At 38.3% G+C, this 23,449-nt stretch overlaps 1 protein-coding gene across 3 annotated transcripts in view; it reads right to left on the bottom strand.

Annotated features, from left to right (window-relative positions):
• The window catches only part of RAP1B (RAP1B, member of RAS oncogene family), a 52,453-nt gene extending 29,902 nt beyond the window's left edge, over window positions 1-22,551 (bottom strand). Inside the window, exon 1 of one of the 3 annotated variants that reach the window (XM_075209495.1) lies at window positions 22,403-22,551. The gene's annotated coding sequence lies outside the window, so the exon portion shown is untranslated. Of the gene's footprint in view, window positions 1-4,087; window positions 4,111-21,882; window positions 21,944-22,402 lie in introns of those variants that run through there. The other 2 variants (XM_075209496.1, XM_075209497.1) reach the window with 2 other exon arrangements.
• Window positions 22,552-23,449: the final 898 nt, after the last annotated feature.

The following is a 23,449-nucleotide window of genomic DNA, read 5'->3' as shown; positions in this document are numbered from 1 at the left end:
GGTGGCAGAGACTAGTTCACATAACTTAGAATGGTAATTATGTGCTATTTCACACCAACTACAGTAAAACACAAAGGAATGATTTGGCCTGGAGAGGAAGGTTTTGAATTTCCACACATGATATCAGTATTCTGATAAACAAACCTGTAAACATGGAATAGTCCACATGAAAACGGATTTTCTACTCTCTAATTCAATCACTTCCATTCCATAGTTAACATCCATTACCTATTGGCTTAAAGCAGGAAGACAAAAGGCAAACCAAGGATCATAACACAATTCCATTAGTTGGTAACTCACAGGATTAGCTGTTAATAGTGGAGTGACTGAATGGCAATAGAAGTAAATAGTCCTATAGACTAAGTGAACTTTATATTAACAAATTAATTAAAATAAGTTGCACATACAAATGGCAATGATACATTGAGTAGATAGTGTCACAATGTTTTTCAAGGAATACTGAGTATGTTCTTGCTAGTATGTTTTGATATATGTTTAATATGTAGTTGGCAGATCTAATACAATCTTGTAGCTCTTTAAATCCAAATGTGACTTGTTTTAGAATGACAGGCTAACTTTGTTTTGCATGTAACCAACACCCAATGCTGCAGGAAATAGCAGTATAGATAAAGAAAATAAGTTATAGTTTACTGTGTTCTGTTTTCCGGTTTTAGGCCTTTAGAATTATGTTTGAAGATTATTTAAAGTAGCGATTGCATCATTTCACTTAAACGGTCATTCATGACTAGGAAAACAAGTACAATTTTGGTTTTCAATAATAGTTTGGTAGAAGAAGGCCACTATGATATTATAGTGCTAGTTAACTTATTAATCACTCACTTTTGGCAACATCAAGTTACTTTTTACCCATCAATTTAGATGTTGCCACTTAAGAAAATGGATATTTAAAGGAGGTGTGGTATTGTAATATTTTCAAAATGAATTCTTAAAATGCACATAGCAAACACTAATCCTAGATGAACATACTGATTACTTTTTAACATCAGGACTGATAAAGCAATCATTGCACGGGTTACCGTTCAATGCCATACATTGAGTTTTAACCAGTCTATGGTGCTTTTAAAAAAAAAAAAAAAAAAAAATTAGTAGGTACTGTCGTGTTACAATGAAATATATGGATAAAATAAGAATATGTATACACAATAGTAGAAATAGGTTTTCACCAGTTATCAAGAAGTTTATATGAAAATATTTACAGCATAAAAATCAATTTTAAAGGAAAGTCAGAGACAGCTGGAGGGGTTACAATTATACAGTTTCTGAAGACCTATATTATGATGCTACTGTGGCTTTGGCAGTTTGGAATGTGTGACCCCACTGCAGTCATTTTCATTTTTCATATGAAAGACATTGGGTCACTTCAATAACGGCATATAACAATAGACAAGCAATGGCTTTGTCAACGCTGCAATGCCTTCCTTGAAAAAGGCTGATGGTGGCAGCAAGAGATCCCAAGACATTAATTCCACTAGAAGACCCTAAAGTGAGCAAGTTAATTGGTGAAACTCTAAGGGGGGGGGTAAAGTCAAAAGGAAGTGATGTGCCGCCAGACACCACCACATGGCTTTGCACATTAGCACCTATTTCGGTAAAGAATCTCCTCGCACCTCTATGAGGCGAGGAGAAAAATGACTGCAGAATGCCTTCTTGGAACGTTCCGGAAGGACTCCACAGCACATCACTTCCAATTGAATCCCCTCTAGAGAAAGAATCCTGGATAAAGCAACCAAACAAAAATATACACTAAACAAATTGTCTTTACTGCATATTTTTATATAATATAAGGAAGAGATAATTGCGGGATTATTTTGGCTTATGGATCATGTTTCTTTATTATTCAAACTGAACTCTTAAACCTCCTACCAGTCAGTAGGAAAAGCATTTATCAAACTAGCAGACAAAATGATTACTAGAGTACTGCCTTTTACAGCCCTTAGCATGAGTAGAAAGCAAAGTGACATAAGAGCCGAGCAAGACTCCATTTCTAATCATGGAACCGTGGATGCGAAAAAGTTAATGTATTAAACGTTAAACTAACTAAATTACATTTAGCAATAACCTTTTATTCTAATATCTTGATACAGCTGGCACGATGCACAGAGCTGTATTCAAAATATTAGTGACCAAAAGGGACACTCACTTACACAAAACTATCAAACCTTTTGGCTACTGCTGTGTAAATTACAGAAACAATATATTTCTTATGATAGCCCATTCTGTAATAAACGTTTAACCTGGAGATGTATCGAGGCTTCTATTCTTGCAAATAAAAGGAGGTTTAGCTTTGACATGAAACAGAGCCAGTCTGGGACTAAATGGCAGCCCTTGCCCAAACAATTTTAAATTAACCTAATTTTTCACAAAGGACTCTACTCACTGGTCAGCTCATAATGGTGTCAATCTATAGACAGCACTGTGAGAAGAGTTGAGAAGTTGGCAAGCCTATATTAAAAGGTGAGGTTTACTTTTGGACAGCCCCTCTTTAATATAACATTGCCCATATAGCAAAGAAACTATTCTGTGGAACTCTAAAGAGAGCTATATTCAAGAGGTATGAAACAAAAAAAAAAAAATACCATCAAAACTATGCAAGTGTTCCCATTTACTGAAGATTATTCAATAATTAAATAAATCCTTTCAGAACCTTTGTGTGTGAAACAAGTATTAATAAACTAAAATTACAAATATTGTTATGCTATAAAATTATGCCCAACTAACACTTAACAGAAAATATTAGCACTGTAAACAGGGGTCAGGGAACTTTTTTACCTTTTACCCCCAAATATATTTAGATCCGCCGATGTTACCACCTTGATTTGAAAGGAGGGAAATCATTATTAATTATTGGAATTCAAAATTGTATTGAATCTATTCAAAATGTCTTTGAAAGCTTCAACTTCAAAACTTCAGGTTTTGGAGAAATGATGTTGCTTCATTTTTGATACGAGAGCATCAATATTGGGGCATTTTGATGACAGAGCAATTTGGATACAGTCTTCAGCGTCCAATCGATTTCTCTGCTTTGTTTTTATGTTCGTTAGAGTGGAAAATCCTTGTTCGCAAAGGTAGGTTGTTGCAAAAGGCAGCAACTTTTTGACTGCATCCTCATGTGCAATTTTGATGCCTTTGTAGCTGTTGACATCCAAAAATACGATAGATCTGCTTTGTTTTCAAATGCAATACGTGCTTCATTATTGCATCGCAGCTCAAGTGCCTCTGCCAACCCTTGAAGCTCTTCTGGTACAACAGCAATTTCACATTTAAAGGGGTCTACAATCCAACTGACAGCATGTGAATCGTCAGCATTACCCCCAGGAATTTCATTCTTACCCCATTTGGGGTAATTTAGCCCTGTTCCCTGACCACTGCTGTAAAGGAATCTTACTCAATGGGGAACAAATTCAAATAATATGTAACCAATTTTCTTACATTTTATTGCAGCAGGTTTTATTTTATAAATGTGTCTTTAAAAACATTCAATAATCTCTCAAAGCATCTTACCATCCATTTATTCTATTTGCTTTCACCACAGCAAATGTAAGGATTCCCATGTTGTTTGTGTCAAAACACATGCCACAAGAGGCCTAGTAAACTACTCTGACTGTCTAGTATTCATGTCCAGAAACAGTCTTAAAAACCCTAAAATACAGTTAGAAAAAAATAACCCCAGCTTTCTATTCTATAGAAATCAGTCAAGGAACATTTTTCAATCCCAATATGAAAATGCACTGGCAGCGAAATAAGTAGCTGATACACAAGAAATGCTGAGTCCCGTTGCACATATCTTGTGCCTTCTCAGCCAGGTAGAATCTGCAATACTGACAGTCAAAGCGCTGAATTAAGTTTGTTCTCTTCCCACCTCCTAGGCTCTTCAGCCTGAAGCATATTACCTCATTAACCTTCTATATATAGAAGCACTTACTCAGGAACTGGAAATAAATGAACCCTTAGACTGCTCTGAGGGCATGTTTACATCACTATTGAGGAAAATGTATTAAGGGATTTACAGACCTGCCACTAGAATCTCCCCTTTGTGAATCGAACAATATAATTAAAGTGACATTACCACAAATTTTCAGACATTCTCTCTGTACCCAAAACCATCTTGTGCTATAGCCATTTCTTGCATTAATCCAGCAGCTCTTCTTAATGCAGACTGTACAACAGGAGTTGCTTCGTGGGAATGAACACAAACCATCGTGTGACTATCATAATGCACAATTAATTTCCTGTAAAGTACAATATACCACCCTTTGAGTAGTGTCACGCCACTCAGAAGAAGGAAAAAGGATAAACTATATAAAATAAACTAGTTGTATTTGAATAGTGTTGAAAACAAGGCTGGCGAAATAAGCTAAACATATCAAATAAAACTTAAGTTAAGAACATAAGATCCAAAGCGAGCCATACTGCATACATAAATCAAGGTCAATAAGCACAGAAGTTTTAAAAGGTGATGCCTTGCCCTATGTAATACTTAGCCTGCATTGGTCATAGGTGTAAACATTCTGTAAGACCAAAATGAATTCAGCAACCTTGCTCATTCCAGACCATTAAATATATAGCACAGAATTTTGAAGGTCTGAGTTTTACACTTGTATTTAATTTCACCATTTTATTTGCTTTAGTTTTCAGTTAAATTAAACACTTTGTAGTATAATAAAGCATTTTAGAGCAAGTGACAGAAGTTTTCAAAGTCCCACATTTTTTTATTTATTTTTTTTAACTCAAAAGGTTTATTGAATTTTTTAGAAAAGCATATTACAAACATAGCAGTGGTTGCAGAGTACATACAGCAGATCAGTTATATTGAACAATCCACACTGCTTAGATAAACAATCAAACAAGTAAATAAAAATGAGAAAAAATATTGGTACAGACAACAACACATCTTATGACCCAGTATACATAAGCCGAAGACGGCAAAGAGAACAGACAAGAAAAAAAGACGGCTAAAGGGGACGACGACAAGACAAGACAAGAGACTATCCGGTTATAGAAAGTGCACAAGTGGGTCTAGCCCAAGTACCCAACTTAACTCAAACACCATTCCACAGTACTCACGGATCAAAGATTGAGCTGTGATTCGTAAAGTACTCATACCATATAAACCACTTAACAAGCGGGGAAGTCCCACATTTTTTAAATAAAATAAACACAGCAAAATAAAACATAACTATTCTGCACTAGCTTCTAGAACCTTACCTAGGCATACAAAACACAACATAAGCCATTAGGTATCATCAAAGTAGCAGTGGGAAAGCCAAATGTTCACAAACGGTCTGCAATCGAACATGCTCCCAAAACGTGTAAAGCTATGCAACCAGAGCGATTAGGCTTCGCTTTCATTGCAGAGGCATCAACAAACAAAAGTAACAGGAAGGCCTTGTTATAATACTGCTAGTCATGTCTCCCTTGTGAAAGGAGGACCGCGGCTTCCATTCTCCAATAGGGAGGCAATGTTACAAGATTTCCCTAATGTAATATATAAAATAAAATTCAAATAAAAGCTAATAAATAAAGCCTCTTTGTTGGTGAATTGAACCACAGGCAATAAATAAACGCAGATGCTTACCACTATACTAAACTACTAGGACTAGCTGTTACTTGGTCGGTTTTATTTTTATTCTTTTTACAGTCAACAAAAGTTAAACATAACTGGTTTGGCAGCCCTGCTTTAGGCTGTTTGGGTCATGTTCGATGCACGGCGTTTGAATTAACATTGTGAAAGTTAGGATTCCATTACCACAGAGGCGCAGGGATAAGGCACTGATGTCACTCCTGCTGCACAGAGGATAGAACACAACCCTTCCGCATCTGCAGAATGTCAAAGGCAGCAATGCTGCAGACACATGACTAATGAGCAGTCACAGCGTAAACAAAGTTATATGCATACTAAAGCAACTACTGGGCTGCACTGTACCAAACTAAATCGTAGCATCCCCACGACAGGTCAGTTTTAAGTCTAGATTTTATTTAGGGACAAATGGCTCAGTGACAAATTTATAATGTATAGCTTTTAAACTACTTCTGGTTGCAAGCTAATGGTATATTTTTATTTCATTAGGACCATTAGTAAACTAGATGGGTGTACAAAGTTTTTAAAACAATAGTTGCCATTGGTCAATAGTTGTGAAAAAAAGAAAGATAAAAACAAAAACAAAACCATGAGTTAGACCTCATAACCACTGCCTTTTTTTTAGCATTTAAAAACACTAGTAATAACACAAGCAAAACATACCTGACATATGTTTAAATCTAGCGTTCACTGTAGGCTTCCATGAAAAAAAAAAAATAGAACAAGATGCATTCTGGAAAATGGGATGCAATTGGAACACTAGTAAAAACAAAACACCAGCAACAATGGCAATATTAGAACACAATGGTTTTTAATGTCAGACCTGTGTACATGCGCTTTGTCGGAAAAAAAACAAAACCACACACACACACACTAGTGAAACATGTAGCCAGCAATTAGAAGCCCTTAAAGAATGAACAAGCAGAATTGCTTTATGGCTTCTTCACATCCAAGTACTTTCTAGAAGTTATTTGATGCATGAGATGCGTACTGGAAACAGAACAAAACTCTGAAGGTCAGACTTTTGAGTTCTGAAATCTTCAAAGCTTTAAGATTTTAAAACGTACGAAGTTCTATTTACTATACAATTAATGCATGTTAAGTCATGAAAGGTAGAACATGCAGTATTGCAAAATTAAATATAGAATACATTTTGGAATCTAACCAGTAAATTGCAGATTAAACTTAGCCTAAGAGGACAAATAAGCAAATAAGTGAATATTCATATATGTCAAATAATTGTCATCTGTCTGTCTATAGAGTTTTCAAGAGTTGATGTTTGAGATAAACACAGGGTCACCTAAATCTAAAAAAGTTCCAGCATGACAAGGCTGGTAAGTGCTGGACTCACTATTAGACAAGGGCTCATATTAAAGTTGCTGCATGAAGAGTGCAGCATACTGTCAACTACAAAACAGATCTTACAAAAGCTATGTCTGCACATCCTAATAAGGAACTCTCTGGAAAAACAACAAGGCAACAATGAATTTGTTTGTGTCTCTGGGGATCTCTTAAGCTGCGATTTGTAAGATGTGGAATTGCTCAACTTTCTATGCCTGGGTTAAATAGTGCTGAAACTTGAGTTGCCCATTGTGCGTAATCATTGTGGCAAATATCTTAACTGGTTATTTTGAGTCAATTTAAAAACAAATATACCCAATATAAGAAGCAGCCTTCATTTTATTGTCCATATTTTCTCAATTTAATTTGGCAATAATTTTCCCTAGAGGAAACTGTAGGTCATGTATCACAAAAAAAACTATACGGAATGAGTAGTACTAGCTTGGATTCTGCAGTAAGGTTCCTAACCAGTGAGAAAATCCCATTATTATGTTGCACAGGCTACTTCAGCTAATACTGGGTTATGAATAGACTGGCCCTGCCATATATGGTCATGCACAGCCAAATCCTGAATTCTCAGTCTTTAGAGGCCTCTCAAACTGTTCACCCCGAGCACGTACACATTTTCTCAATGTCATGCTCATTTCCTAGAAATCCTAAGCCTCTTCCACCTTTATCATTTGTAGACAATATCATGTAAATTGAAGACAAGCCATTAAAATGTCAGTAATTAAAAACAAACATGTTGGTTCAGTAGATGCTGTAATTCATTCAATAGTATTTATCTACACTTATTAACATTGCTATCTCAGTGCTATGTGGATATTTAAATAATGCAGAGCATCAGAACAGTAACCACAAGTGTTTCAGTGATTATTGGAAGCAACGGGACATGACAATCCATACACATAACACTACGCTCACTTCACCTAATCAGAAGTATAGATCTAGACCAGGGGTCAGGGAACTTTTTTACCTTTTACCCCAAAATATATTTAGATACGCCGACGTTACCCCCTTGATTTGAAAGGAAGGAAATCATATATTATTAATTATTGGAATTCAAAATTTTATTGAATCTATTCAAAATTTCTTTGAAAGCTTCAACTTCAAATCTTGATGTTGCTTCATTTTTGATACAAAAGCATCAATATTGGGGCATTTTGATGTCAGAGCAATTTGAATACAGTCGTCAGCATCCAATCAATTTCTCTGCTTTGTTTTTATGTTCGTTAGAGTGGAAAATCCTTGTTCGCAAAGGTAGGTTGTTGCAAAAGGCAGCAACTTTTTGACTGCCTCCTCATGTGCAATTTTGATGCCTTTGCAGCTGTTGACATCCAAAAATATGACAGATCTGCTTTGTTTTCAGATGTAATACGTGCTTCATTATTGCATCGAAGCTCAAGAAGTGCCTCTGCCAACCCTTGAGGCTCTGCTGGTACAACAGCAATTTCACATGTAAAGGCGTCTACAATCCAACTGACAGCATGTGAATCGGCAGCATTACCCCCAGGAATTTCATTTTTACCCCATTTGGGGTAATTTACCCCTGTTCCCTGACCACTGATCTAGACATTGCAAGAGACAGGTGGCAAAGACACCAACCTCCTCCAATATTTACTGCCTGACTTTTTGAATCACTTTCTATAGGATTATTTGTAACATTTATTACTAGTGAATAGTTCACAATACAGTTGTAGCACGAAGCTACACAATAAAAATAAATTAAAAAAATCATACTGAGAATCATTGCCCTTACAGCTGATCAACGAAAAAAAGACACAGGTATCAATGACCAGGAATTGTCTAAAAAGTTAGAAACCAATCTCATGTTGGAACACAAATAGTGTATACTATACAAACATACAGTAGCTGTGTATACTATACTTTCCATTGTATCCACACAGCTGTGTCACTAGCGATGTCAATTGCCTAATGTACTTCTCCTCTTCCAGCCATATAATTCCATGTTATGTATAGGAGTGGGGTTCTCAGAGATCAGGGGGCAGATTAGAAGCCACAATTGCAAATTTAAGCTCTAGCTCCAGATACAGGACAGACACCAGAACTTATGGTTGTAATGTTGAATTTGCCGAGACCAGTTAGTCCAAGCCCAACAAAAATCAGATTCCAGTAGCTACACAAATGTGAGAACAGAGCTGCAATAAATACAAATATTTACCACTTATGATTGAGAATGAGTTTTAAAAGCCTATATATAAAATATTAGTAAATCAAAACAAGTGGTTGTATGAAACGCTGTAATATACAGCTCACATTGTTTCACCTTTGTGTAAAGTGAAATGTCATCCAAATAGAAGCAGAGCACCATCAGCTCCCAAGAAGATTCATAGTAATATAAAACCATTATACTGCTACATCACTTTAAAGACTTAAATTTAAAAATACAGAGGGAACAGCACTTCAAAAACAGTCACACACGTTCTTCATGTAAACAGAATTTTACTAGCACCCTTCACTAGACATTCTATGTTAGCATAAACGAAATTGTCTAAAAACAGCACTAAAATAATAGATTACCTCAACTGGAGAATCAACAGTATGAAATCTGACATAACCTAGAGAAAGTACCTTTGTCAAGTGAAACTTAAAGCCCAATAAAACACACATCTTTTACAAGACAATACACAGATGGATTGTTGTCTATCTGAAGCATTAAGGGTGAAGGATCACAAGTTACGCATTCATGCCAATGTACATTTCTGTGTGGAAGTTAAACTGGTCATGTGTATATGAAGGAAAAGATAGTCCTAACTTTGACAGAAAGCTCCAATACCCCTTCTTATGAATCATATTGTACGAATGCAAAAATACAGCAACAGTTTCTTGCAATCATTGTGTTTTTATAGGCTTGGTTCGGGCCTATATACACACAAATTAGAAGTTGCTCAATCAATAACGACAGATGCTTGAAAGGAAGTGGTTATCTAGAAAAGATATCCCTTTATATGGCTTGGGAATATGCACTAGTAAAGAATTTATTTTAAAAAAAAAAAATAAAAAAAATGTATAGACTATCCCCAGTTAAAGTCATAACATAGAATAATGTAATTAACACATCGGAAGGCAAACGGGAAGTTGCAGTGCCAGATGCCTTAGAGTTACTGTGGCCTGTTAGCGTGGAAATAAGAGGACTACACATAGGCCAATAGAGGTGTTCTTCCAATAGCATTTACTAAAACAAGGTATCAAGTTAGTCTTGTAGCCAAACACTACAATATCCTGATATCACAGCATAGCTAGTTGAAACCAAATCTGCAGTGTGATTACCCTAACAAACATGTATGTATGCCTCACTGAAGATGCAGAACACCACCATTTTCAGGAAGTAGCAGGTATCCTTGTATTATGGGATAAGCAATACAGCAGCCACCACTAGTTTTTAAAAGCAGACAGAAAATGCATAAAACCATATGGAACAGTGTTCTACCCAGAAAATTTTGCCAGCCGGACGACAATAAGAAGTAGCTGGGTGGGGGCAGTTGTAAAACTTTACAATAATAATGAAAAATGTTGGAGAGTATTGCCCATACCTGATAGGACTGGTCAGACTGGTGGTCAGTGGTCTAACACACTCTACTGGCTGTAGTGCGCACATAGAGAGTGTTATACTATATGAGAAACAATGGTTTATTCTACTATAATAGAACTCTGTTGGGCTCCAAGAGCCGAGTGACAAGTAAAAACAGCCGGGTGAAGCACCAAGGAAATGGATGCTGGGGAGAACACTGTGGAGTATATTCAAATACAGCAAATTAAGTTACTTTTACTTACATTATTTTTGCAGTAAAGACTACAGGGTTTTCTGCAAAGATGTACGCAGCTTCAAATAAAAGCATGTACAGGCTGCATTAGATCAAAACCAGTAACCGGAGTCTTGTGGAAAGCCTGACCCTCCCACCCCCATTTCCTGTTCACAGTCAAGATGTGTATTTTACGGATGACAAAAAAAAAAAAAAAAAAAAAGAAGAAGATAGAAATATCTCTTGCAGGGAGAAGGCAGCTACGAGAACAGACTGAGACATAACTGCCGACTATAAAACTTTCATTCTGACTGGGCACTTCCATCAACCATTTTATAAATACAGGAAGTAGACAAGACGGTCCTTAGAAAAAAACTCATATCACCATTTGCAATATTCTCAGATCTCATTTTTGAAAGAGACCACAATGGAGTACATTCACAGTCTAAATATATACCTTTTTTTTTGTTTACTTTAATCTTTCTTTATTGAAGTATGAAATAAGCAAAGCAAGACATAACGTAAATATTCAAACATGATAATCCTTTTTTAGGATTAGTACATCAAAAATACACACTCAAACATGAGAAGTGGAGGAAACGCACATGGAAGGGGAAAAAGTGTTAGGAACAGAAGAAACTAGGATGTTGGGCTAGCAAGTAGAAAATTTGGGGTCTCGTAAGGTGTGGGGCATTTCAAAACTGGCAACTGCAGAGTATGCTTTCCTGTAGGGAACAAAACCTCCATCTTTTCCTCCCATTACAAGAGAAGAATATGTGAGTCTGGAGTCCTCCGGAGAGTGAATCACATGGAGGTATGAATATTTAGACCCGAAATGAATTAAGCACAAATTACAAATGTATAAGCGGTTATCTTTTAAATTCTAGTTGAGGCAGGTTGCCCTAATGCTTGTATAACAACTGGCCATTGCCATGGATACATCAGTCATATTCATGTAAATGAATATCTTAGGAAGCTATTTATATATAGGGGAGATCCCAGCATTCTGGGATTACCACTTTTGCAGTATTAAGTGTTTTGAGCAAACAAAGATATCCCCACCAAAGATTTAATTTGCACATTGCTTAATTTTCTGCCAAATTGGAACAATTCAAAAGCACTGCCACCAGATGTGGTGCTTCACAGAGTTCTTCAAAGAGGTGAGCACAAGAGTGGGCCAGTTTTCAAGAGCTAATGTCCAATTTGTGGGTAGAACCACAATACTGGCCTATATACTTATATCTAAATAGGATGTCTTGTACTGAATCTTACATTCCTCAAACCCTACACTCCCTCCCCCAAAGTCACGGAAGTAAGGAATTTTGGGGGAATATTAGTCTGCAAGAATTGAATTAGGTATAAGATTGCAAGGGTACTCATTTTAATAATGTTAATTCTACCACACCTAGAACAAAAAAAAAGCCAAGTTTTAAGTTATATATGGAGTTTGTGGAGCAGTGGCTCACAGCTGGCATTATATAAATGACCAAGATCACTTGTAATGATAACACCTAGAAATATAATGTGTGTTGGGTGCATCATCATCATGATTTATTTATATAGCGCCACTAATTCCGCAGCGCTGTACAGAGAACTCATTCACATCAGTCCCTGCCCCATTGGAGCCTACAGTCTAAATTCCCTAATGTAGACACACACACACAGACACAGAGAGACAGACAGACAGAGACTAGGGACAATTTTGATAGCAGCCAATTAACCTACCAGTATGTTTTTGTAGTGTGGGAGGAAACCGGAGCACCCGGAGGAAACACACGCAAACACAGGGAGAACATACAAACTCCACACAGATAAGGCCATGGTTGGGAATCGAACTCATGACCCCAGTGCTGTGAGGCAGAAGTGCTAAACACTAGGCCACCGTGCTGCATATATATATATATATATATATATATATATATATATATATATATATATATATATATATATATATATATATATTTTAGCCCCATTGCTAACCAATGAAGTACCATCAGCTGGAGGGGTCAATACAGAATCAGCCAATCAGAAGCTGCTGAATAGCTCTGCTAACAGTCATCACATTCACCAGCCTCCAGCACCCACAAAAAATACATCCTAAAATGCCTCCATATACAATTGTGTTGCAATTATGTGAATATGGCCTTGCTGTACTCTGTGTAATATATCCAGGAGCTGTGTATTTAGTCTCACTGCCTGGTGAGGTATAGAGATGACATCACAAAGCAGTACAATGCATCATAATAGCCACATGCAACAATGCAGCCCCCTGTATATAAAGGTCACCACTGCTGCTGCTGGGTTAGATATTGAACAAAAAAAATAAATGGATAGAGATATAGAAAAGAAAAGTCGATTAAGGAGGATGTGGGAGACCTTAAGGGGTAAAAACACTGAGCCGGACCCAAAATATCTGTGCGTCAACGGCAGCCACACCTACTATGAAAAGTATAAACCTAGGACACCCCGCAGGGGAAATAAATGGTGGCAGGTAGGAAGATTCAGAAGCCCAAAAAACAGCAAGAATAAGGAGGAACTGCAAGCAGATCCCCAGGAGATGATAGCGGTAGATAACATAAAGCAAGACCATCTGTCCCCTCTAGAACCTGCCTCCAAATACCAGCACCTAAGTAAGGAGGACTTGATCAAACTAATGCTTTAACGAGAAAGAGAAGATGAAGAGCAGGCAGCCCATCTACACCAGCTGGAGAACTGCGTGCAGGAGCTGGAGGGATATCTGAACCAGCTCCTGCTACGTGTGCTGAACAATGCTCCAGAACTGCTTGGAACATCTTTGTAAATAGAAGACCTCTCGTTTCCCTGACCTCGGCCTGTATCCTGGTTTAAGCTTGACCTCTGCCTGGTCCCTACTTTGCCTAAATAAAGACATTGTACTTTAAATTTCTGTTTCTGCTTCCTGAATTTGCTAGGAATCATAAGATTTATAAATTAATGTCATTTATTAATTGATGTGTCATTTGTAGTTCAGAGTTGTTTGGTTGATATCATCATCATTTATTTATATAGCGCCAACAAACTCAGTAGAGCTGTATAATTGGGAACAAACAGTAATAAAACAATACTGGGTAATACATACAGACAGAGGTAAGAGAACCCTTTTCGCAAGCTTACAATCTATGGGAGAATGGGAGTTTGAAAACAAGGGCACGTGCTACATCATATTGCACATTGGACCAACTAGAATGCAAAGGTAAAAGGATTGAGTGGGCTGTGTGATCAGTCACACAGCAATGTTGGTCAGAGGGTTGTTGTCTTGTGTTAGCTGTGTAGAGGGTGGTAATAGGGTAACCTAGGGACATTAAGAGTGTGGTAGAAGAATATTATAAGCTTGTCTGAAGAGGTGGGTTTTCAGAGAACGCTTGAAGGTTTGAAGACTAGAGGAAAGTCTTACTGTGCGAGGGAGGGAATTCCATAAAGTGGATGCAGCCTAAAAAAGTCCTGTAACCGGGAATGGGAGGATGTGATGAGAGTGGAAGAGAGACGTAGATCTTGTGCAGAACGAAGGTGTCGAGTTGGGAGATATTTTAAGACAAGTGAGGAGATGTATGTTGGTGCAGTTTTGTTAAACAAAGTAATATTATTTGCAGGAGGAGCTTATACATCCATTAATCATCTCCAACCTGATACACTTCAAGTGGGGTCCGCTCACCTTTAGTAATAAGTTAAAACAAAACACTTAAAGAGAGGCCTACCTGTAATAACATGTAAGCAGGCATTTTAAACAAGTGTTACAAGCCATAATAAACTTCATCATAGAACAGGACGGAGCAGTCTGAGGTCGGCTTTCCCCTTTGTCTGGCACCCCACGCATCTTAAGTATTTGGGGGTGATCATAAACAAAGACAATTCAAAGATCTACACGGATAACTTCCTACCTATTACTGCGACTATACGCTCCAATCTGAGGGATTGGTTTCAGAAGGACTTTTCCCTGATAGGTTCTGAGTCAATGTTGTTAAAATGAACTTACTCCCGAGGGTGTTATACCTACTACACACGCTACCAATTCATGTTCCCACCTCATGGTTCAATGAGCTACATAAGGCCATCAGACATTTTGTCTGGAGGGGTAGGAGACCTCGCTTCAGACATGACATACTATATAAATGCAAATGTGATGGTGGTCTACAGCTTCCACATTTCTCAACATATTATGACGCTGTTATGCTGAATAGGGTCCTAGACTGGTCACGAGGAGGAGGGAACAGGCAGTGGGTCTGGATCGAAGATTATGTGTTAGAGACAGCGATCGATCTTGTTCCATGGCAGTCTTCTCTTCCCACTGTTAAGCATCCAACTATATCTCCCACCCTGGCCAGATGGTCAAAACTGCGCTCTACCCCAAACATCTCCACAAAGCACTCACCCTTGACGGCACTTTTTGACAATCCGGACTTTCCCCCCGGCCTATCGTGACAGTCATTTAAACATTGGATCCAGTCAGGGATAACTCGTGTCGGTGCATAGCAAAAGCTTTGTGGTACCAAGGAATGTCATTACACTAAGAACAGTTATTTTGAAGATCTAATGTAATACAACCTCAGTTTAGTTGCTAGACCCAAAGATTTCAGCATTCATTGCCATCTCTGCTTTTCCTTTGATTTTCTCTTTGGCCTCCTTGGTGACGGTAACTGCTACCACAATTTTCTGCGAACAAGTGCCCAGCAGAGAGCATGATACCAAAGAAAAATATTGGGCACACAGCTACTGTGAGCTGACAGATGGCCAAAGGAGTACCCATGCAGCACAAGAGCAAGATCTTTTGCCAGAAGAGGAAGGAAGTTCAGCTGAGAAAAATGATGAAGGACAGTCAAGGTTGTCAGCAGCTGGTTGTCCATACATTTCTACAGTGACTCCATCTGCCAAAGGATGCTTTACCATTGATACCTGGAAATGCTTCTGCCCAACAGTAGGATACTTTCCTTCGGTATCAGTACTTTGCCCACAGCTCTTAGATTGTAAACTCATTTGGCCAGGACCATCTTTTCCTTCTGTTTCATGTCTTTTTTGTTTCATGAACCCCTTAATGTACAACGCTACATACTATGTTGGCCCTTTATGAAAAAAGGATAATAATGGTTTAGGTGTAGTCTTTACCTTAGAAGGCAATGTCAATCCTAATCATTAACTAATGGTACAGTGTGGTCATCTTCAGGCCATGTTAACAATTTGTTAAGGCAGTGAGGAGGATTGTCATCACACCAAGGACAGTTGTTTAGAAGATCTACCGAAAGCCACATCAGTTCAGCTGCTGGACCCAGAAAGTGCAAATGTCAGCGCTGCTGCCATCTCTGTTCCTCCTTTCATGATCCCCACTGCATCCATGGTGGCAGAAGTTGCTGCCGAACATGGGGATCAAGTGTCCAGACTGATCTCAGCAGTGAGCATGATGCTAAACACATACACTGGGCTACAGACAGCTACTACAAGCCAGCAGAAAACCTCAATGTACAACGTTGTGTCATATCAGCACTTTATAAATAAAGGATAATAATGTTGCCAACGCACTAGTAAGCGACTTTATTACAGTGTTTACATTTTTCTTGTCTACCTCATTTATGCAATGATAAATATTTCTCTGTATGTGAAAATATATTAATATGACAGATATTTAATGGTGGGGCCCGCAAGATTAATTAAGTCACAATTGAGAATTAAAAAAAGTACTAATAGGAAAACTAAAATGACTTCATTTAGTTGAACTACATTAGCCACAGTCAAAGATATCACATATTCACTAGCTCAGGGTTTCCCAAACCCAGTCCTCAGGGCTCCCTAACAGTGCAGGTTTTCCGGATCACATGTGACATAATTAGGACCACCTGTGGATCTGTTACAATGTGTCAGTCAGTAATGACTACACCTGTGCTCCAGCAAGGAGATATGGAAAACCTGCACTGTTGGGGAGCCCTGAGGACTGGGTTTGGGAAAGAAACCCTGCACTAGCTAAAAGCCTATTTTGAATAGGATTTAACAAGTTTATTTGAAAATTATACATGATGCATATTCCAGCGACACAAAAAAATGTATACCTGCTCAATATTTGTAAACACCTTTACAAATAAAATCTATATTAAAGTGCCCAAAAAAAAATATGAAGTATATGGTCAAATGTAGTTTAGCCTTACTATAGCTTTCTACAGCAGCTGTAAAGATAAACACAATATAGAACATGTAACCGTAGACATGTTTAGGAATCCGATACAGGCCAAAAGCTGAAATTGCAAGGCAGAGCATTCCAGTTACCTTACTGCAAGAAGCAACTTAACAGGATAGCCTGTTGCAAAAAAAAGGGGCGAAATAAATACAATGGTGGACAAATTTAGCCAAGTAGAAACTCTTCAGTAAATGCAGCAATATTATTCAGCTCAACATAGTTTTTAAAGCTTTATTTAATTGTTGGTTTACTTGATCTTTAGCTTTTACTGGACAGTCGTAGAAAGATAAATACTTAAAGTAAATCGCCACAGAGAATGTTATTTCTCAAAATACTATTAATTAAATAGCAAGCAAAACCACAAATGGACATTAATGTATAAAACCATGTGTATTAATGAACAAAAATTATAATAACTGAATTTCTATGTCCACCATGTTAGCGTTTAGATACCTTTGATAAAAGAATAATAAAAAAAAGTTATATCTATTTGTTTGCACTTTTTCCTTCCTATTGGTCTACTGTAAATTTACAAGACTGACAGGAAATAGATGTGTGTGCCATCTTTGAGGGACAGTGTATGGTGTTATTCAGGGGGTCAGGTCCAAAAAGACCACAAAATTTTACATGTCTGCACTGGGTAAATGAAAACCCTGCTTGCTTAGTCTTTTAGAAGATGCATGGGTCACAAACATAGATGTTTTATTTTTAATTAAATGTTAACTGTTGAGTACATGATTGTGACATTGTTATTAACCCTTGTTATTCTTGAGTTGCTGCCCTTTTAAAGCATGCTTCCTATGCAATCTTCTTTTACAGCCCCTATTCCACTGCTTTCAAGTACATCAAAACCAGAAGTCACAGAACATGACCATGGGTCTCATCACACATCCATATTCAAACAGTCATGTGAGGAAAGAAGGTATTGGAACAATACATTGTGACAAGGTGGACTGTGTAGGTTAACTTTTAGCCATTAAATAATAAACATTTAAACTCCACATTATCAGATTTCCTTCTGCCCTAAAACACAGCAAAGATCAGTTTGTATATTCTAAATAATACATATGTATTGCCATTTTGTAGCCAAATAAAATAGAACAAAAGCCATTGACAAACTCAACGAGCAAAATATTAATCTTATTTCACATTTGGCAGTGAAAGGTTGCACCATTTATCAGCGGAACTTAGCTTTTTCAGTTCTTAGTCCCACTCCTATCCCGCACAGAAGAATGAATTGACCATTGTCGTTCCAGCTCTAATCATAGACTATAAATTCAGCGACATCTGAATTTACAAAAATACAGTGAAGCAAAAGCAGAACACAAAGAACGTATTGCCAGAACATGGCACCTCCGCAAATAATCCTGTTCGGCCACAAAACTATAACGCACAAAGTTTCTCCAATCTATTGTCAAAATTATGATTTGAAGACGATGTGCAGCAGTGTCCTCCTTCCACTTCAGTCCTCATTTACCTATGACGACTATCAATTAAATACAGAGCCACTTATCGTCTCCTCCTTTAAAGCATCCAGTTTAGTATAGGTAAAAAAAACCTCTACTATTTACTAATCCTGCAATAATATTTCCCATAACCCAACGATTCTTCTTATGATAAAAAACAACTCAAACCTCCACACAGGTACCAATAAGTAACTAATAATAGTCTAAACTATAAAAATGAACAACAAGCTTGGACCTACATCCCAAATGTTATGTCACGATTATCGCTTTTAGGCTCTTTGAGCCAAACTGGCATATAAACATTGCAGGTTGTCTGACATTCTTTTCCACGTAATCCCTTTATCTTCTCAAAAAGCTCTACTGTCAATCTAACTGAGGTGGAATAATCCTCACACAATACAATAGCTTAGGACAAAATGGCAAGTGACGTGTGTGACATTGAATGCTTTCCTCTCATATTTTTCGGACCTTTTTCAAACTCCCCAAGTTTGATAATTACATGTCCACGGAGATAGCATAAAACTATGTATAGTATATACATTCCTTTGTGCCAGCTACAATTAGATCTCGTACACCTAGGTGTTACATTGCAGTCTTACCACTACTCTCCACTTCAGCTTTGGAAAACAATAAAATCTAATGGTTTCCTCCAACTTCATTTATAAAAAGCTATGGTCACCCCAACAGCACTTGGGTAGTATGTAAAAGGAATCAAATATATGTCAATGGCAACTGTGGACATTCTATGACATCACTGGACCTGTCCCTGTATATGAAGTCAACTGACAGTTATATAAGACATATGTGTCATCCTTTAAGGACTGTCATTTTTCTTTGCTTAATTGGGGACTATATGTGGTGCTCACAACTTCATACTATCCCTTGACGCAGATGATGAACAAACTTAGGGAGCAGTGTCTGATGCTACTTCGTCTGCTCATATTTTCCATACTATGCTCCAAATGAAGCAACAACTACCCACTTGCCACACTTTTGCATTGGTATAGGATTACCACACCTAAACGAAGAGAACGTGAGGGCCCTGGGAGATGGTAAATTGATTATTGGGAACAAAAGTTGACCCTAGTCTGTGTCTCTGTGTGTGTGTCTGTCCATCTCTGTATGTTAGGGAATTTAGACTGTAAGCCCCTATGGGGCAGGGACTGATGTGAATGAGTTCTCTGTACAGCGCTGCAGAATCAGTGGCGTTATATAAATAAATGGTAGTAATAATAATAATAATAAAATAATAAAGTCAAGAATGTTGCAAAAAACAGCGAGTCGTACAGGCGGACTTACTAACATCTTTCAGCACTTTCATAGGAACTAGGTGAAGCTCTTCACTAAGAATAATATTATACATATATTCTTTAATATTTACATTACATGGATACAAAAAGAAAAATATCTGCAGGGCATGATCCAACTGGGTTCCACAATAATATTGGGGGGGGGGAAGAGGAATAAATTCCCTTAAACATTAACTAATAAAGCTATTCTTTAAAACCACTGCCAATAAAGATATCGCTATTGGAATAGATTGTTGTAATTGTTATGGTTTGCTGGTTACCCCGTGGCAGTGCCATGTGGCCTATTGTTTGAATGAAGATATATAACATGATGAACAATTAGGTCTGTTGCAATGCATGCCAATTATATTCTAACTAACCATAGCACTCTAGGCATATTCTTTATCGTCATGACATACAAGACAAGTATTTACTTATTTGCAGTATCCTTCACAATAACTGCTTTCTGTTTTGCAAAACTGACCTGTTTCCTGGTGGCAAGCAGCATGCATAGAGATTTTAAGACCGATAGTGTTCTAACAATTTTTTTTGATTGGGGTCTTAGGCTAAAAATCAATTGAATACCACTGCTTGCAGAACAGAGATTGTGTTAATTAATATTACTTTGTTAATAGGGAGCTACAAAATTCGGCAGCACTGAACAGTGCTAAACACAAGTTATTTTAAATATATCATCTCAGATAATATTATTAATAGCTCAGTAGTAATACAAAGCATCTGATATACATTCAAAATGTATTTTGTGTTGATCTAGAGCAGTCATAGCTAACCTGTGACACTCCAGGTGTTGTGAAACTACAAGCCCCAGCATACTTTGCCAGTAGATAACTAGCTGATAGCTAGCAAAGCATGCTGAGACTTGTAGTTTCACAACACCTGGAGTGTCGCAGGTTAGCCATCACTGATCTAGAGCAAGGTAAAACAAAACCTCTAGTGTGTAGTGGCTAAATTGGACTCAGAACAGAAAAAAAATATCCTTCATGACAATCAGGTAAATTATATGAAGAACACAATTACTTTTAAATGAACTTTGGTTTTGCTAACAAAAATAAAAAAGTATAGTTTTATTACAATCAGGTATAAGCATATCAAAGAGTCAAGTTTCAGAAGTTAAAATGCTAAGCTCTCCAAAACATCGTCCTCTATACCAGATGGCATATAGGTTACCTGTTACCTACTAAGCTGTTAGTTATGTTTACTTTGACATCAGTGGTTTGTGAACTTTTACTACTTTGGATATCCCTCAGCCATATTTGCTTTTTGGTGTCTAGCCATGTACAAAGTTAACATAACTACTAAATAAAATACTAAAAATAAATACTACCTTAAAATGTACAGAGCACCATTATTCCAGCTGCCATTATCTTTAAAAATCAAAACAAAAAACCATAGACATTATACAGAATTATAAAGCTTATGCCACAAGGAACTACACAAACTCCTCTAGTTAAGAAACATAAATGATACATGTCTAGTGAGATACATCAATTTATCTAATATAATCTGGCATTAATCAGTTACCCTGTCTCATTTTCTGCAAGCAAGCCTTATTGAGCTATCTCTTGCCAATTTAACAATTGTGTAGTTAAGATTTAAGGCAGCCATACAAAACATAATTGCATGATTGGTAGCAGTGATTACACAATGATCACACGGTTATAACATGATTTGAAAAAGGTGAAATTTCTCAACAATGAAAACAGTCACTAAAAATCATCAGAAACTCAATTTTGTTCTAACGCACCGATCGCTCTTCCTTTTGCAGGCCACAGATGGGAGTTGGCAATCTACACAGTAACAGTGTCTCCTAAAGGGTTTAGGTGGGGCTCATTTTTCTTGGTAGTTTATATGTTCACATAGCAGTCACTATATTGTATCTTCAGTCATTTTAATGTACAGTAATTAGATTAATTTACCTTCCCTTGACTGCCCTCCAGAGAAAAATTCTAATATTGTCTGTCTACCTGAAAGATCCAGAGGCAGTGGAAGGGTTAATAGACAAGTCTAGTGTCAAGCTACCACTGCACTGGCCAATCACTGCCTAGGGGGTCACCCACTGCCTGCATCACCGAATTTCCGCAGCAGAAGACATCTTACATTACTGTAACTTTGAAAGAAAAGCTTCAAGCAAGAGTTACAAGACAAGACACGTTTAGGACATATAATGACAGTGGGTCTGTACTGTGAAATAATTAAAATGCAACAAATTGGTCACTCATCTTACCGAACTGTGATAAACACAATATATGTTCTCCTGTCGTTTCTGTAGATGTCAAACACTTAAAAAAAGCGGAAAGTACAGAATTGTTTTAGCAGCAGCTATGCAGCAAGGCAGGATCCAAGTGCAGCTGAGATTTGATCACTACCACAAAGGCTCGCTTGCAGATGACACGCTCGCAGGCAATACATCCTGGCACTATGTATGCACACATAAAGGAGTGCCATGACAAACATTGCAAGTATGCAGAAAATGGCAAGCACTGATATCACTTCCAAGAGTGCCCATCCCCTGCACATCCACAGCTACTGTCATGTCTACCTACAGCGAGCTATTGTCTAACCATGGGGAGATGCTGTCCACACCCTTAATCACAAAGAGTTGCCCTGTATCAGGACATCACATCAGTGTCCATCGGCCGGCCTCAGTCTTGTGCAGTGCCTGGGCTCGGCCCTCGCTTCACTACCCCACAACCGGCGCCCTACTCATACTCTGCGCTTGAAAAATCCGCTCCCGATGCACTCACCCTGCTGTCCTCCCTCTCCTGGATGGGCCCGGGCGCTGCCTGGGATCCCCGCCGCCTCCCGCTTATCCTCCTCAGCTCGGGACACACAGCGCCACCAGCCCAGCCTGGGTGAGGCTCCCAGCTCTCCCCCCCGTAACGTCACCGCGCCAGCCTCGCTCACTCCGTGCGCGCTCCCGCGGCTCAGATTCTGAAAGGCGACCCTTCCTTTACTGTGCGCGTTCCCGTAGCCGGGAGAGCGGAGCATGCGCACCAGCCTCGGACAAGTTAACCCATTCACTGCGAGGGGTGGGGCAGCTTACACCCTACATCTCCGCCGTGATGACTACATATGTCCCTGTACTTATTTCTCCTTTTAAAGCGGTTTTTTTTAAGGTCAACAAGATCATGTCATTCACATTGAAAAAAAACATACATGTCCAATGACATAACATCAAGCTGTAGACAAAAGAAATCAAAGTATAAGAATCGGTAAAAGTCATGCAAATATTAATCGTCCTTTGTGAGCTTCTTTGTTATTGACATTTCTTTCTTCTCAGGATACTGGAGCCAATCATTTCTCTCCTCCCATATACTTATATGTAGTTGTAGTATTAGGGCAAACTCAGGATTTATGGAAAGTGGTTTAGAAATGTATGCACGGGGAAGCCTGTTAACAAGTATCACAGCTGGTAGTACAGCCACAATGCCTGTTCTGTTATATCCATCTCTAGGGGGAGGGGACAGGGACAAGGACAAGGACACTTAAAACCAGGGGTGGATTGTGAATTTACAATGGCCGTTCAGGGGCGCACGCTGGATTGTAAGGGGAAAAAAACCCCAAAAAACAGCGAGAGAGCTGCTGCGTATGTGCCCGCACATGCTGTACAACACCACTGCGGACGCTTCTTTGACAGCGCCGTGGCTGCTGTATAGTACAGTGTCGTATGTAGGAGCACTTTGTCAGCGGAGGGGAGGGGTTTCTGGTGACCCAGAAACCCCCCACTGCGTGCGCCACTGCCGTTGGAAAAAATTCTGGAAATGTCCTCTTGTGGGTGGAACCAAATCAAC

The sequence above is a fragment of the Mixophyes fleayi genome, chromosome 4, assembly GCF_038048845.1.
Source record: "Mixophyes fleayi isolate aMixFle1 chromosome 4, aMixFle1.hap1, whole genome shotgun sequence".
NCBI classification, from domain to species: domain Eukaryota; kingdom Metazoa; phylum Chordata; class Amphibia; order Anura; family Limnodynastidae; genus Mixophyes; species Mixophyes fleayi.
This window is presented reverse-complemented; position numbering and strand designations above follow the sequence as displayed.